The sequence below is a fragment of the Schistocerca piceifrons genome, chromosome 1 (genome assembly GCF_021461385.2).
Source record: "Schistocerca piceifrons isolate TAMUIC-IGC-003096 chromosome 1, iqSchPice1.1, whole genome shotgun sequence".
Lineage (NCBI taxonomy): Eukaryota > Metazoa > Arthropoda > Insecta > Orthoptera > Acrididae > Schistocerca > Schistocerca piceifrons.
The window spans coordinates 1,075,595,772-1,075,612,429 of record NC_060138.1 but is presented as its reverse complement, the minus strand read 5'-3'; the positions used below and the strand labels follow the sequence as shown (position 1 = coordinate 1,075,612,429).

Below are 16,658 nucleotides of genomic sequence, written 5' to 3'. Positions count from 1 at the left end.
TGTCAATACAACGCCATTGTGTACATGATAACGAAGACTCGGATACTGTCACATATTCACGTAAGATATTTAAAGCAGCTTACAGGACGATATGAAACCTACAGCGTCAATTAGCAAAAGATTGAACGCAACAGAAAATAAAAATACGACACAAAGGAATGGGACTGACTATGTTCATGCATAACGAGATACGGTGTTACCTCATGTCGGGTAGTGAAATATGCTACACTGTCAGTAAGAAAATGTCCAAACAATGTCAACCTTCCTTCTGAATATGCATGCTTCTACAGCTTTGTACACATTTATTCTTTCTTCTTTCATTTTGCATTTTCTGTTAATTTCGTTTTCAGATGTCTTATTCCCTATCGTCTGTGCGTTTTCTGCATTTATTCTCCTTCATTTCAATAAATTCGTTAGTTCTTGTGTATCCGAGGATTTATATTTGCTTTGTATTTTTTTCCTAGTTTATCCTCTGCTTTCTTCACTATCAAAGCTGCACATTCGTTTTCTACAATGCTCCTTTCGCCTGTTTCAATCAATCGTTGCTTAATGCCACCATTGAAACACTCTACAATTATGGCTACGAAGTTTTTCGCGGCGGAATTATTGCATTAAAGGTTATCCGTTTACTTGCTGTGACAAATTCAGATAAAATTCCAAGTTTTTGATGATTGCCTCCATCATCATCGTCAGGGGCTAAAACTGATGAAGTTGTGAAGAATTTAATGCCAAGAGCACTTAGGTCACAGAGGCTGTACAGTCTGCCTAAGGCACACACTGAGACCAATTACAGCATTAGTGCTATCGGTTCTCCTATATACAGGCTTGCAAAGTACTTAACTAAATTATTGGCGCCTATAGTCGGCTATTGTAGACGCCACATTAAAAAGTAACAAGCGTTTGTTGATACAATAAAGCAGATAGATAGGGCCGAATGAAGTGATGATCAGCCTTGATGTGGTTTCCATGTTTACGAAGGTACCAATGGGAGACACAGTAAATCTGTTGGCAGCTCATTTTCCCCCCACAAAATTCTGTGATTATTTCAGCATACTTTGACGACCATGTATTTCTTGTGCGGTGGAAATTATTGACTGATGGAACAGTAACAGGTTCTCCACTGTCACGAGCGGTACCTGTCCTTTACATGGAGGATTCTGAAGAGTGAGCGTTCAACAGTGCTCCCTTCCGGCCATCCTGCTTCTTCAGATATGTTGGCGATACTTTTTAATCTGGTCGCATAGCAGTGAGGCGCTGCAGCAGTTCGATGATCATTTGAATGGTATACATCATAACATAAAATTTACGGTAGAGGTGGAGGAGGACTGGAAGTTACCTTTCTTAGTTGTGTTGGTCAAACTGAAATCAGATGGACGACTTGGCCATTCTGTATACAGGAAACCGACGCACTCAGATCTGTATCCCAACGGGCACAGCTTTCACCGGCAAGCTCAGAAGAGAACTACGCTGATCACCCTAGTATAAAGAACCAGGACTGTTTTGAACAGGGACAACATCAGCTCCGAGAATAATCTTCTGACGACGGAGTTCAGAAGCAATGAGCATTCTGTCCGGGATATTAGGTCAACGCTGTCAAAGAAACCAAGACACGACACCGTTCAAACAAGCCAAGAGGGCCAACACACAGCGGCTGCCATTAGGCAGTGCAACAGGTAGTAAGATAGGTAGAGTCCTAAACAGTCAAGGAATAAGACCACTCTTCGCCCACCCAGCACAATTAAAGAAATGAATCATGACTTATTATAAGGGCTTAAGTCCAGTTTTACTTTCTTTTTAGTGAAGTATGTTGTCTGGATCTTGACACACAATTACATACGTTAGTACCAGAAGGACTTTACTCCTACCAGTCCTTGACCAAACACCAAGGCTTCACACGGGTAAAAACGTGACTTAGATATTGGTTTCAAACCTTAAAACGGCAGAGATAGGGACATGGGCAGTCTATGTTGTATACGGTCTATGGTTCCATCTGTGGCGCGCGCAGGAGCATACGTGAAGGTGAAACTATATGTCCGCTCTCTGGCGGAACGTTAGATGTCGTCTGACGTGTCATTATGAATAAAATGTTTTCTCTCAGAAGAAATTAAAGAGATCACCCGGTCCAAAGTCTTGTCCAGTTGAAAGTCGCCATCACGATTTATAAGATTTTGTGCTAGATTTAGTTCCACTAATTTTTTAATTACTGAATCCCTAAAGGATCTCGCCGGGGCCAAGATTTTTGTGGCAGAATAACCCATGGAATGTCCTGTGGAGATACAGTGCTGAGCTACGGTCGACTTACTGGGATGCGAAACTTTGTTGGGCATGGGTCGACGGCGTGACCTGGACAAAGTCGACTGGGTCCATAAGGTGTCAACTTCAGGACAATTTTCGAAGTTCGTTCTGCTGTCAGCAACGTTACCACAAGACACTTTTCCACGTTGGACAACGTAACAGTGTCTGTGCTTGGGAAAGGCTTGAACTTCGCCCCTATGCCGACAACCCCATCTCTGACTCATTTTATTAGTAGTGCTGAGGAAGTTGTTAGACATCTTCCTAGTGATGCCGCAGAGTAAATAAGACGTGCAACATATCTTGCACTCACGAACGCTCCATCTCAGAAGAGCAATATTTCTGGCATGGAAAGGGCCGCTTTACGAAAGCTAGGAAAAGATCCTCACACGATGGTCTTACCAGTGGATAAGGCAGCCGCCATCGTGCTGTTGCCACGTGATGTTTATGAACAGGAGATTTATAACTTGCTGAGTGAACCAATGTATTGGAGATTGACGAAGGCCCCGCAGGGAAAGTGGAAATGAAAACATAGGCACTGCTGAATTCTTTTATTCCGCAAGAAGTGGCCAAAAGATTAAGACCTCACAGTTCTGTGCCACCCAGGTTACATGGTCTTCCGAAGATTCATACAAAAGAGGTTGCGTTATTGCTGATCGTCCGTAGTATCGACGCCCCAAGTATCACTGGCTATACATCTTGCTTCTCTACTGACACCTTTTGTGGAGAAGTCTGCGCATCATTGTAACTCTGCTGATTTTATCGATAAACTGAAATCACTTCGATGTCATCTCGGACTCACTGTCACTAATCAGCAATACGTTCATGGCCGATATAACAGCACTTTTACATCATGTCCTTTCCTCAGCTTACTTTTTATTTAACAAAGGATATTTTGAGCAGTCTGACGGTGCTGCCATGGGCTGTCATCTCTCCCCCCTGGAAGCAAACCCAGGGTGTATACGACCCGGGACAACCGGGAGATCCGGGAAAAACCCGGGAATTTTTTCTTCCGGGAGAAAACCGGGAAAAACCCGGGTTTTTTTTTAGAATTTCGGGATTTTTTCATTGTTTTAGTTTTCAGTTAAATTTTTGTAACATTGACCGGTAAAACCAATACTCTAACAAAGGATATTACTGTATCTCGCTACTGCAGAATAATACTGCAGCAATAAAACATGAAAGAGAGAAAAAAACGAAAACCAAATAAAGTTGCCAAGGAAATGCGCCATATACAGCAACAAAACACAGTGCTCACACAAGCGTCTGCCAACAGCAAAATGTGTCAACGGCTTTAGGAAGACTATGCAATGCTTCATAACAGCAAATTGCCCCCGATGAGCGTGACGTCACAACGGCTTACAGTAGATTCACTTGAGCAGTTGCGAGCAAGCTCATGCGCATGCGCAGTTGAGTCGCGTATGAGTAAAGTGCGCGTCATATATCTTGGCGGCCGAGTTTAGGTTCGTTCTGCGCATCTGACGTCACAAAACACAGTCAGCCAATGAACAGAGCACGACGTTGCCAGATCTCGACTGCAGTGCAGAGCACGGACAAGTGTCTTCAGTTTTAGAAACATTCCGTCATAAATAAAGTAATAGAACAAAAGCAATGTCTTGATAGCAGACTTTCTTTTAAAGAAAGTTTGGAAAAAGCATTCTTTATACCAATTGCTTCATATTCCATTAATTAAACCAAACAAGCAATAAGACTCCTAATTCAGGCGATAGCAAGGAAAGGTGTTTGTTTCAATCTCACGAACTGCTTTTTCGCAATAAAGAACAGCGGTAATTGTTTATTTCCTATTGTATTTCAACGAAGCGTGAGTAATTCATAGTCATACCAACAGTGTTTATAAGTAGTTGTGTGAGGTATTAGCCTCCTTATGAAGTTAAACCATTCGATGAGCTGAGGTAGCGGAACGGTTAAGGTGTTGGACTGTCAAGTGAGAGGTTATGAGTTCAAACCTTGTGTGGAGCATAAAATTTTCTTTATTTAAAAACAATATTGGAGAGCCTTACTTCACGAATTTTATTGGGTTGAATGAAATTTCTAGTGCTTTGCCTCTTCATTAACTTTTTCGCTGCTGCAGACACGTGCTCCTCGCATTCCGCGCTGTGCGCGACTTTGTCATCACTGCACTTCTCGCCTGTGCAGACACATGGTGTTCCCACTGCTTTGACACACTTCTAATTCGATTTCACAAAAACTATTTGGCCAAAAAATTTGATTTTTACACGTCTTCTTGACTGATACCTTCCCCCCATAAATGACTTAATTTTGTTTTGATGTGCAGCATTAAATGTAGTAAACCATTGCACGAAATTTTGAAGAGTTTGCAGAGGTAAAAGTCCATAGCTTATACTTTCCGTATGGTCGATTTTAGTTGCCACAATGTTGAGAATGAAATGTGGACAAGATACCTAAATTTCATATAATATTTACTGTATAACAATATCTCATTTAATTTAAGTACCACATAGGTGTCGTATGTAATATTGAGAAATATTCCGTCTTTCGTGACTGTAATAAAATTTTTATTTACACACGGCGCGTTTTACTTTATTTTAAAGCACTTCCATCGGTGAAAGTTATGGCACATACACAATGGTATTCATGTTCTATTTCTTGTTTTTGTTCCACAGTCGCAGTTTTACCAATGGTATTGAAATATATCCCTCTTCTGCAACTGTAATAAGCGACTTATTTAGACCAGACGCGTGTCTCTCTTTTGAAGCATCATAAGAGGACTGTATTTTGTGTCCTCCATTGCCAAGTCACCTTTCGTAGTTTTGTGCTGCGGTAGCACAATATTCAACGTTTGTGTTGGCTCATCAGTGTTTTAGCAAATAAATGCTGTTTGTGTGTCCCACACACAAAATTATATTTGACATAGCTCTGAGCACTTCACTGACAGACGGTATATTCAAGTCCTAATGTTTTTGTAAGTCCACAGTTTTGTTTAATGTATTTTGTCTACTTCCTTTTGATTGATTGAAGCACTTTAAAATAAAGCCAAACGTGCCCAGTGTAAGTAAAACTTTTGTTACAGTCGCGAAAGGTGGAATATTTCTCAATGTTACACACAACACTTATGTGGTACTTAAATTAAATGAAATATATAGGTATCTTGTCCACACTTCATTCTCAACATTGTGGCAACTAAAATCGACCATCCGGAAAGTATACTCTATGGACTTTAACCTCTGCAAACTCTTCAAAATTTCGTGCAATGGTTTACTATATTTAATGCTGCATAATAACTGCGTTGAATATCGAAACAAAATTAAGTCATTTATGGGGGGAAGGTATCAGTCAAGAAGATAGGTAAAAATCTAATTTTTGAGCCAAATAGTTTTTGTGGAATCGAATGATAAAGTGTCAAAGCAGTCGGAACACGATGTGTCTGCACAAGCGAGCAGTGCAGTGACAAAATCGCCCACAGCGCGGAATGCAGGGAGCACGTCTTTATAGCAGCGAAAGGGTTAATGCGGCCGTGGTGGCTTTACTTCATGAACTGCGCGCTCCCCCCTAAACGTAAGCTTGCGAACTATGCTATACTATTGCGCTTCTTCTCTTGGCGCGTGCGTCGTGTGCAACTGGCAACGCAGCAATCTCCCGCGTCTAGGCGGGCATGCGCGAGCCGCCAAGATAAAAGAATTGAACTATAGTACCTTCTGCTTTTTTGCTAGAACGCTACACTAGTAAGGGCCAGTTGAACAGTCCCCGGCTAGCAGCCGCTGAATTTCTATTGTGGGAGCAGCGCGGAACACGCGTTGTACAAACACGTAATAACGCTTAACCGGAGAAAAAACGCAGGATAACTAAAACGATGATTGTAGCAGGGTTAGTTAAGTTAACCGGAGTATAAGTTTTAACCCTGGCAGGAATTAACACAGAATTAGTGATGACAAGATTGTTAGAACGAGAAAGGAGAAGAAACGGGGACATCACACAAATTATGGAAGCATATGACGACTCCAAATTTATATAACAATTTCGTACTACTGCTTCAGAAGCTAGAGCGTAAGAATGAAATGTGAAACTGTTTCTTAACATGAAACTTTTTGCTTGTAGTAGGCCTAATAGGCATTTGATATTGGTACTTCATGATTGTATTCTGTCGTGTTATAAAAATGATCATTTGTGCCAAAACAGTGTCGATTATTCGGTGTGTGTTACAATTGCTGCAATATTAGGCAGACCTATTTCGTGAAAAAATACACGTTTTAAATTGGTGAGAGATCTGGAGAATGTGCGGGCCAGGGCAGCAGTCGAACATTTTCTGTATCCAGAAAGTCCTGTACATGACCTGCAACATGTTGCTGCACGTCAGACATCTTCCCAAAACGTGTTTGGTTCCCTGAGTTTCATTTTCTAAAGTGCCGGGAAATTCTACGCCCGTGTGTATAAGCATAACCATTCAAAAGACTGATAAGTTTTCCAGTTCTGAGGAAAAGTGTACTCTCACTTAACACGGAAAAAGTGTATTTTCACCCGGGAGGAAATGTACTTTTAACCGGGAATTCCGGGAAAAATCCGGGAATTTTTTTTCCTCGTCCATGTATACACCCTGAAACCTTGTTTATGGAAGACTTTGAGGAAAGGGCATTTGATTTGGCACAACATAAACAGAGTCTTCTGGCGATGCGTAGTTAACACTTTGTAGTGTGGTCCCATGGTGAAGAAGAACTGTCACCTTTCATGCAACATCTGAATTCTATACAAAAGAAGATCCAGTTTACGATGGAAATAGAAAAGAATGATGGCTTACCGTGTGTTTGGATGTCTTGGTTGCTAGGAGAGTGGATGGGTCCTTAGGGCAGTCTGTCTACCGTTAGCCGACACATACGGACGTCTGCTTGCAAGCGTCGAGCTGCCATCACCCATCACAAATTACCGGCGTCCTCAGAACGTTGGTGCGCCGGCCTCATGTTGTTTCTGATCGAGACAGCTTTACAAACGAGTTAGAACATTTACGAGACGTTCAATAACTAGTACAGCTCTATTCAGGAAGAAACGTGACTACCCATAACATCAATAAGATAAGGAGCTCTCCAAGTCCAGGGCGTTCCTTCCATTCGTCGGCAACCTAACGTCTAAAGTGGACAGGATCATAAGGAAACATCAAGTTAAACTGATCTTCCGGCCACCGGCAAAGATTAGTGCCCTTCTCTGTTCGGTAAAGGACGATCTGGGGGTATGGCAGGCCGTGATTTACAGAATTCCTTGCCAGAGAGGCAAAGCTTACATATATCGGACGATACACACACAGTACATGAAAGATATGTTGAACACGAGCGCCGCAGTCGCCCTTCGCAGCCCATTAAGTCAGCCGTAGCTGAGCATTTTATTACCACAGGACACTCTATGGATCATTGTGTCACAAAAATCTTGATCCCGGCGAGATCCTTTTGGGATTCAATAGTTAAAGAACCTGTGGAAATACGTCTAGCAGAAAATCTTATAAATCGTGACGGCGGCTTTCAATAGGACAAGGCTTGGGACTCGAGTCATCTCTTTAATATCTTCTGAGATAAAACGTTTTATTCATAACGACGAGTCTGGCGACACCTGACGTTCGGCGCGTTCCGACACAGGGCGGACATGTAGCTTCACCTTCACGCACACGCCTTTGCGCCACATATTGAACAGTGCTTGCACAGGGCTCGGATTTCGATAGAGGACGCTCCTGTGAAGGCCACCAATACGCTTGCGATTCCGCGCTATTTTTTTTTTATAAAGCCGAAACCGTCGACTATCAGTCCTTTTGCTTTCCCCTCCACTGCCTTTCCCACTCCTCCTCGCGTCTCCCCTGCTCCCCCCCTTTTTTCTGTGTCCTCTCCCTCCATCGGCCCCCCCTTTTGCTTTTCCTCTCCTCCCCCCTTTTTCCCCCTCTTCTGCCCCCCCCCCACCCCATTCTGCCTTCGTGTCTACCTTGTAGCGCAATGTTTACATTAGTGTTCAGTGCTGTGCGTCCCCTTTTTAAATGTTGCGAACAGAAACCAGACTGCCGCCATCTTTTTTAATTGTGCCTGTCTAGTTACTGTGTGTTTTATTCAGCATCACCAACCCTTTGTTTTTATATTTTCACTTCCAAAACTTTTCGCCATGTTACAGTTTAAAACAGTCACCATTTTATCGCCTGTTTTTATTTTGTTATCTCTTCATTGTGTTTCTAACTCTTCTGTAGGCTGCAGAGCGGCACATTACGCTGCTGCCAGCCCCCCCCCCCCCTCCCCCTGCGGGGGTGAATCGAAATTCAATAAAAAAAACTAGCAGTCTCTAGTGGCGAACATTCACCTGAAGATTGCTGAACGGTTGCCAGCCGAAATATTGTGGAAAGAAGTCAAAATGATTCGTCTGCAATCCAGAAACATCAGAGTTTTTCCCCTTGTTTGCATAGGTATACTGTCTTTCGTGTGTGTTGAGGCCAAAGTGATAGACAATGTTACTCTGTTGCCGTAAAACGTGGGCGCGATGGAAATTTCAGAACGGCAATAAAAGCTCATCATTGTGCAGCAACCACAGCATCCAAGGAAAATACGTATTTGAAAAGTGCAAGAGATTCCGCAATACAACGAGCATCTCTACCTGACGTCAGCTGTCAAGTGCCAGTTGACCCGGGACTACGCGCCGTGAACCATAATTAAAGGCAGTCTACGTTTCTCCTTTTTTTTCTCATTTGGTACAGACATTGCATTAAATGCTTCCGTGTGCCTTAGGAAAAGTTAATGCGACAGATCAGAGAGAGAGAAAGTTTTGTTGGCACCGGAAAGAGGGCAACTGTATCACACGGTATTAATGGGCGTGCAGGCTTTTGCGAAACTGAACTGAGCTCCAAATGTCTAACACATACAAAATAAAAAAGATGAAATCATGATGTGATGTGATTTTTTCCTTGTAGCATTGTTGTTGCAAAGAACAAAAGATGCAATCTGTGCGCCATTTGTTTCTTTTTGTGAGTGAATAAAATGTCGTGACTGCTACTCGTTGAGTATCGGCGCCATCACCATGTTTGAACAATGCAGGTATCGCAATTATAAACATAAATTTATAGAAACCTGAGGTTGGAAGCAGCAAGATACGAGGAAAGCAAAAGAGAAGCGCTCTAACTGAACAAGGTAACCATTAAGTAAATGTGACAGTTTCACCAAATGACACGGGTAGTATTCAGTACGCTGCATTACATATGATATGATAGGGTTTGAGAAGATATATGAAGATTTTCAAATAACTTCCGGGAATTCAGCCAGGTAACACCTTCAGCGACCGCCGATATTTCGGCGGGAGATCGCCCCTCCATTTTCAAGGTGTTCTCCCGCCGAAATATCGGCGGTCGCTGAAGGTGTTACCTGGCTGAATTCCCGGAAGTTATTTGAAAGTTGTAAACGCCAGGAGAAACTCAGGTCTCAAACGAAAATTATGAGAAAAAGATTGAAAACGCTAGCAATATCAAGAAAACAAATTCATCTGCAGAAACATCAAATTTCATCAGATATGATTGCAGGTGGCCCCGTAACTGAAAACAGACATAAATAAAAAATTTCTAAGATTATACCGTAACACAATGGTTATTGACGATAAGAAGATTAGGGTTTTAATAAAAATGTCGTGACTAGGGCCTCCCATAGGGTAGACCGTTCGCCGGGTGCAAGTCTTTCAATTTGACGCCACTTCGGCGACTTGCTCGTCGATGGGAATGAAATAATGATGATTAGGACAACACAACACCCAGTCCCTGAGTGGAGAAAATCTCCGACCCAGCCGGGAATCGAACTCGGGCCCTTAGGATTGACATTCTGTCGCGCTGAGCACTTTTTTTTTATTCGCTTTCGTTCGTTGCATCTGCTCGGGGCGGACGTCGTAAGACGTCCGTTTAAGTTCGCTGTTGATCGATTAACTCAGTTTTTTTTTATTACGGACGGCTGCTAACCCTCTGACCAAACACGCTGAGCTACCGTGCCGGTAGTTTTTAAGTTCAAATGTTCAGATGTGTGTGAAATCTACTAAGGTCATCAGTCCCTAAGCTTACACACTATTTAACATAAATTATCCTAAGGACAAACACATACACCCATGCCCGAGGGAGGACTCGAACCTCCGCCGGGACGAGCCGCAGAGTCCATCACTGCAGCGCCTTAGACCGCTCGGCTAATCCCGCGCGGCACCACTCAGCTACCGGGAGCGGACTACGGTTTTAATGTCCCATCGACATCAAAGTCATTAGTGATGGAGTACAAGCTCGGACTGCGTCAAGGATGAGGAAGGAAATCGATCGTGCCCTTTCAATGAAACCATCCCGGCATTTGCCTGGAACAATCTAGGGTAATCACGGAAAAGGTAAATCTGGATGGCCGGAAGCAGATTTGGACAATCAATCCTCCCGAATGGCAATCAAGTGTGGTAATCACTGCAACACCTCACTAGGGTAGCGTAGTTGCTTTTAGTTCTATTTCTGAGCTTTGGAAGAAAATGAAGACTTATCTTTTTCTGTCTGCGTTCTTTACTCTTTTAAGACCATAACATAGTCACCTCAATGGGGAGGATGAGACCTAGAGGAATATCGCACCTAGTAAATTCATTACTGGAACATTTGTTTAATGTGCACTAACTATTTTTCGGCAAATAGAAAACATGAGTAAGTGATAGAAGCAAAGAACTTCACTTTGCGAGGGATTCGAGTGACTGTCGTTCTGCAGGGTCAACAGCCTATATAATATTTTCATCTGCTTTTTAAAAGATTACTTTTCCGCGGAAATGAGGAGAAAATGTTAGTACGATTTCAATCTGAATAAAATGGCACTTTACAGTATCAGGAAAACGCTAATAAAATCGTTATAAATGTACCATAAAATACCTGGTAAATACGTTCCGTGGACTAACGCTAAACAAAAGTATAGCTGCCATTTAAGGAATGCAGCACATTACGAGTACTTAGTCTAGAAATACAGGCGCCCTGCATTTGGTTTTGAGGTATGTACGAGTGAAAGTGGGCGCTTTTACATGGAACAGCCGGAACATTATGACCACCTACCTAATAGCCGGTGTGTCCATCCTTGGCACGGATAACATCGGCGACGCATCGTGACATGGAAGCAATGACGCCCTGGTAGGTTGCTAGAGGGAGTTGGCACCACAGGTGCACATACAATTCATCTAATTCCCGTAAACTACTGGGACGCCACGTTCAATGACATCCCAGAAGTGTTGGATCGAATTCAGATCTGGTGGGTTGGGAGGACAGGTCGTCACTTGGGACTCGCCACTGTGTTCCTCGAATCACTCCGTCACACTCCTGACCTTGTGACATGGGGCATTATCTTGTTGTAAAATCTCACTGCCATCGGGAAACATGATCGTTATGAAGGGCCGTACGTGGTGTGCAACCTGTATAGAAACGCCTTGGCCGTCATAGTGTTTTGCGTGAGCTCCATCGGACACGTAGATGCCCATGTGTATGTTCCATAGAACATAATGGAGCAGCCGCCAGCTTGTCTGTCCTGCAGTACAGGTGTCAAGAAGCCGTTCCTCTTGACCAAGACATATTCGCGCCCCCCCAATCGACATGATGAAGGTATTGGGGTTCATCAGACCAATGCACTATCTGCCACTGTGCCGACGTCCAGTGCCGACGGTCACGAGTCCATTTCAGTCGTAGTTGTCGATATCGCGGTGTTAACATTGGCAAATTCATGGGTCCTCGGCTGCGGAGGCCCATCGTTAGGAGTGTTCGGTGCGCTGTGTGTTCAGACACATTTTTACTCCGCCCAGCATTAAAGTCTGATGTTATTTCCGCCACTGTTCCCGCCTGTGCTGTTTTAGTCTCATCTGTAAGGAGGAGCGGCCGCCCAACCCCACGACATCTGGATATGGTTGCAGCTTGGTTCACCTCATTTTGAAAACACTCATCACAGCACTCTTCGAACACCCGACAAGTTGCGCAGTTTCCGAAATGCTCAGGCTGAGCCTCCGAGCCATCACATTCTGTATTGTACACACGGACAGGACGCTCAGTGACACTACATGCACGACATGGTGTGTGTGTGTGTGTGTGTGTGTGTGTGTGTGTGTGTTGTGTGTTGTGTGTTGTGTGTTGTGTGTTGTGTGTTGTGTGTGTGTGTGTGTGTGCGTGTGTGTGTGTGCGTGTGTGTGTGTGTGTGTGTGTGTGTGTGAGTGAGAGAGTGAGAGAGTGAGAGAGACGAACAGTCATTCCTCACCATTTGACGCTAGTATCGCATGGGCGAGTTTATGTCGATAGTAGGTCGGTGATCACAACGTTCTGGCTTTCAGTGTAGATTTAAAAGACATTACACTGACGTGACCGAAGTCATGGGATAGCGGCATGAACGTATAAAAATGGCGGTAGTTTCGCGTACACAATGTATAAAAAGGAAATCCATTGACGGAGCGGCCACCTGTACTCAAGATTCTTCATGTTAAAAGGTGTCCGACATGATTACAGCCGGAGGACGGGAATTAACAGAATCTGAACACGAAAAATGGTAGTTGGAACTACGCACGTGGGACGTTCCATTTCGGAAATGGTTAGGGAATTCGATATTCAGGGGTCTATAGCATCGAGGGTGGGCCGAGAATATCAAATTTCAGGCCTTACCTCTCACATCTCTCAAACCTTCTCTTAACGACTAAAAGCAGCCGCGTTAACTTAAAATTGTCAGTAGTAACATAAAAACAACACTGCATGAAATAACGGCAGAAAACAGTGTGGGACGTACGACGAAGTTATCCTTTACGACATTGCGGTGAAGTTTGGCGTTAAAGGGCTATGACAGCAGAAAACCGATGCGAGTGCCTCTGCGAACAGCACGACTTCACCTTCAGCGCCTCTCCTGGGCTCGTGACTGTATAGATTGGACCCTAGACGACTGGAAAACCGTGTTCTGGTTTGACAGGTCCCAGTTTCAGATAGAGAAAGCTGATGGTAGGGTTAGAATGTGGCGCAGAACCGATGAAGCCACAGACCAAGTTGTCAGTACGGCACTGTGCAAACTGGTGGTGGCTTCATTATGGTGTTGGCTGGGTTCACATGGAATGGATTGGGTCCTCTGATCCAAGTGAACCCCCATTGACTGGACATGGTTATGTATGGCTATTGAGAGACCATTTGAGCCATTCATTAAGATCACAATGCTTGGGTGGATAGCACAAACAACCGTCCTACAGTCCTGTCTGGCAATATGTCATTACCTTTCCTCGACAAACTGAAGCAATCGCTTCGTGGAAAGAGATTTGCAGATCCAGAATGAGATTTTCACTCTGCAGCGGAGTGTGCGCTGATATGAAACTTCCTGGCAGATTAAAACTGTGTGCCCGACCGAGACTCAAACTCGGGACCTTTGCCTTTCGCGGGCAAGTGCCCTACCATCTGGTATGGAAGGTAGGAGACGAGATACTGGCAGAAGTAAAGCTGTGGGAACCGGGCGTGACTCGTGCTTCGGTAGCTCAGATGGTAGAGCACTTGCCCGCGAAAGGCAAAGGTCCCGAGTTCGAGTCTCGGTCGGGCGCACAGTTTTAATCTGCCAGGAAGTTTCAGATTTGAAGATGATTTCCTTCCGAAGACTGGTAAACAGTGGCTCAAAAGTGCCGGTATTTACTTCTACCGTGCAAGTATACAAGTGCCCACGGCGGCATAAGGCAGTTGAAAGAGATTATGTAAAAAAAAAAAAAAAAAAAAATGACATTTTGTCTCTGAGGAATGTACAACCAACCACATAGTAAAAATATCAAGGGTGTGGAAATAAATATATGTGGAAAAATTTTTTATGGATTCCTTTAGGAGTGACCTTCGTATTAGGTGATAGAGCCAAGGAGACGTTAGTCAAGTTGGTATTCCACCGCTGTCTGGGGCGTCTCCAGTCACGTATTCACTGGTCATCGGAGCCCAGTTTGAAATGAGACTCAAGACCGAAGACAATTCTACTCCAGTCAATGAGATTCCTGGCCGAAGACGTTTTCACCTCAAACAGGTGAGCAAAAAATGTTGAAGACCTACATGAAAACATATTTACCATTTCGGAAATACACTCCAAGACAAGCAAACGACGTACCACTAAGGAATTATTCGAATGGGGGCGGAAATCAGTAGATGTACATATACAGACTAACAAATGATTACAATTTCAGAATAATTAGATGATTTATTCATTAGAAAGAGCTTCACAAGCTGAGCGCTGCTCCACCTGTGGCCCATATGTAAGCATTTATTCGGCTTGGCATTGATTGATACAGTTACTCCAAGTCCTCCTGGGAGCCAATTTACCTCCAACTGGTGCATTAGATCGTGATAATCCCGAAATTGTTGCAGGGCCGTGCCCATAATGCTCGAAGCGTTCTCAATTGGAAAGAGATCTGGCGACCTTGCTGGCTAAGGTAGCGTTTGGCATGCTCGAAAACAAACAGTGAAAACACGCCGTGTGAGTGCGGGCATGGCAAGGGCAACAAAACGGAGCGTAGAATATTGTCATTGTACCGCTGCTCTTTAAGGATGCCGTGATCCGAAGGGGACCAGCTATGAAATGAAATGACACCCCAGATCATCACTCCTGTTTGTCTGGCTGCATGGCAGGCGACGTTCAGTTTGGTATTCAATCGCTATCTGGGGCGTGTCCAGTCACGTCTTCGCTTGTCATCAGAGCTGAGTTCGTAGCGGGCCTCATCACCGAAGACAATTCCACTCGAGTCATTGAGATTCCAGGCGGAAGACATGTCTGGAGATATTCTGCACAGCAGTTGCACCGCAACCTGACTATCGCCCGCCACATGGCCAGAAAACCAGGAGTGATGGTCTGGGATGCATATTTACTTTCTTAGCACGACCCCTTCGGTTGTCATCCCCCTGCAGCACAGCAGTATGTCGACGATATTCTACGCCCTTCATGGTAAACCATCCTGGGCTGGGCTTACATTTCAGCAAGATAATGCCAACCAGCACACGGCAAGGGCTCCTACTGCTTGACTTCGTGCTTGCCAAACCCCAGCTCGGCCAAGAAAGTCGCCGGATCTCTCCGCAATTGAGAACGTTTAGAGCATTATCCGCAAGGCCTTCCAACGAAGCTCGGGATTTTGACGATCTAACGCGCCAACTGGACAGAATTTGGCGCGATATGCCTCGGGACGACATCCGTCAATTCTGTCCATCAGTACCAAGCCGAGTAACTGCTTCCATAAGGGCCAGAGGTGGACCAATGCGTTAATGACTTGCTCAGTTTGTGAAGCTCTCTCTCTTTAATAATTCATTCAAAAAATTGTTCAAATAGCTCTAAGCACTATGGGACTTGATATCCGAGGTCATCAGTCCCCTAGACTTAGAACTACTTAAACCTAACTAACCTAAGGACATCAACACATCTATGCCCGAGTCAGGATTCAAACCTGCGACCATAGCAGCAGCGCGGTTCCGGACTGAAGCGCCTAGTACCGCTCGGCCACAGCAGCCGGCAATAATTCATTCAATTTTTCCGGAATTGTGATCATTTGTTTTTTTGTACATGTACGAGGGTCACTCCAAAAGAAATGCACATTTTTTAAAAAAAAAACATCTTTTATTTCACATGTTTGAAAGTTTTACAGTGTGTAGATACGTCCTTTAGGAACAACATTTTTATTTCTCCACATAATTTCCATCCCTCTCAACTGCCTTACGCCATCTTGGAACCAGCGGCTGTATACCCGCACGGTAAAATTCTGGACCAGCCTGTTGGAGCCACTGTTTGGCAGCGTGCACAAGGGAGTCATCATCTTCAAACCTTGTTCCACGAAGAGGGTCTTTCAGTTTCCCAAAATAGAAGATAGTCACATGGAGCCAGGTCAGGTCTGTAAGGCGGGTGTTTCAGTGTTATCCACCCGAGTTTTGTGATCGCTTCCATGGTTTTTTGACTGACATGTGGCCATGCATTGTCGTGCAACACCAAAAAATCCTACTTTTGCCGATGTGGTCGAACACGACTCAGTCGAGCTTGAAATTTCTTCAGTGTCTTCACATATGCGTCTGTCAGCAGTCACCAATTCGTTAACTCTCTGCAAATTGTCTGGAGTGTGTGCAGTACGAGGCCTGCCGCTGCGAGGACAATCCTCAATATTGCCGCGCCCACTTTCATTACGTAACCTGGTTGCCCACCGACTAACTGTACTGCGATCGACAGCAGCATCTCCATACATCTTTTTCAACCTCTTGCGGATGGTTCTCAATGTCTCGTTTTTACAGCACAGGAATTCTATGACAGCACGTTGCTTATGACGAACGTCTAGTGTAGCAGCCATCTTGAAGACATGCTGTGACGGCGCCATTCACGGGAACAGGTTGAACTAAGTTTGAAAACAAGCGGGAAGGATGTTCTTACACA

At 44.2% G+C, this 16,658-nt stretch overlaps 1 protein-coding gene across 3 annotated transcripts in view; it reads right to left on the bottom strand.

Moving 5' to 3' along the window:
• Nucleotides 1-16,658, bottom strand: part of LOC124798009 — a 374,749-nt gene that overhangs the window by 166,885 nt on the left and 191,206 nt on the right. The gene's annotated exons all lie outside the window — the stretch shown is intronic.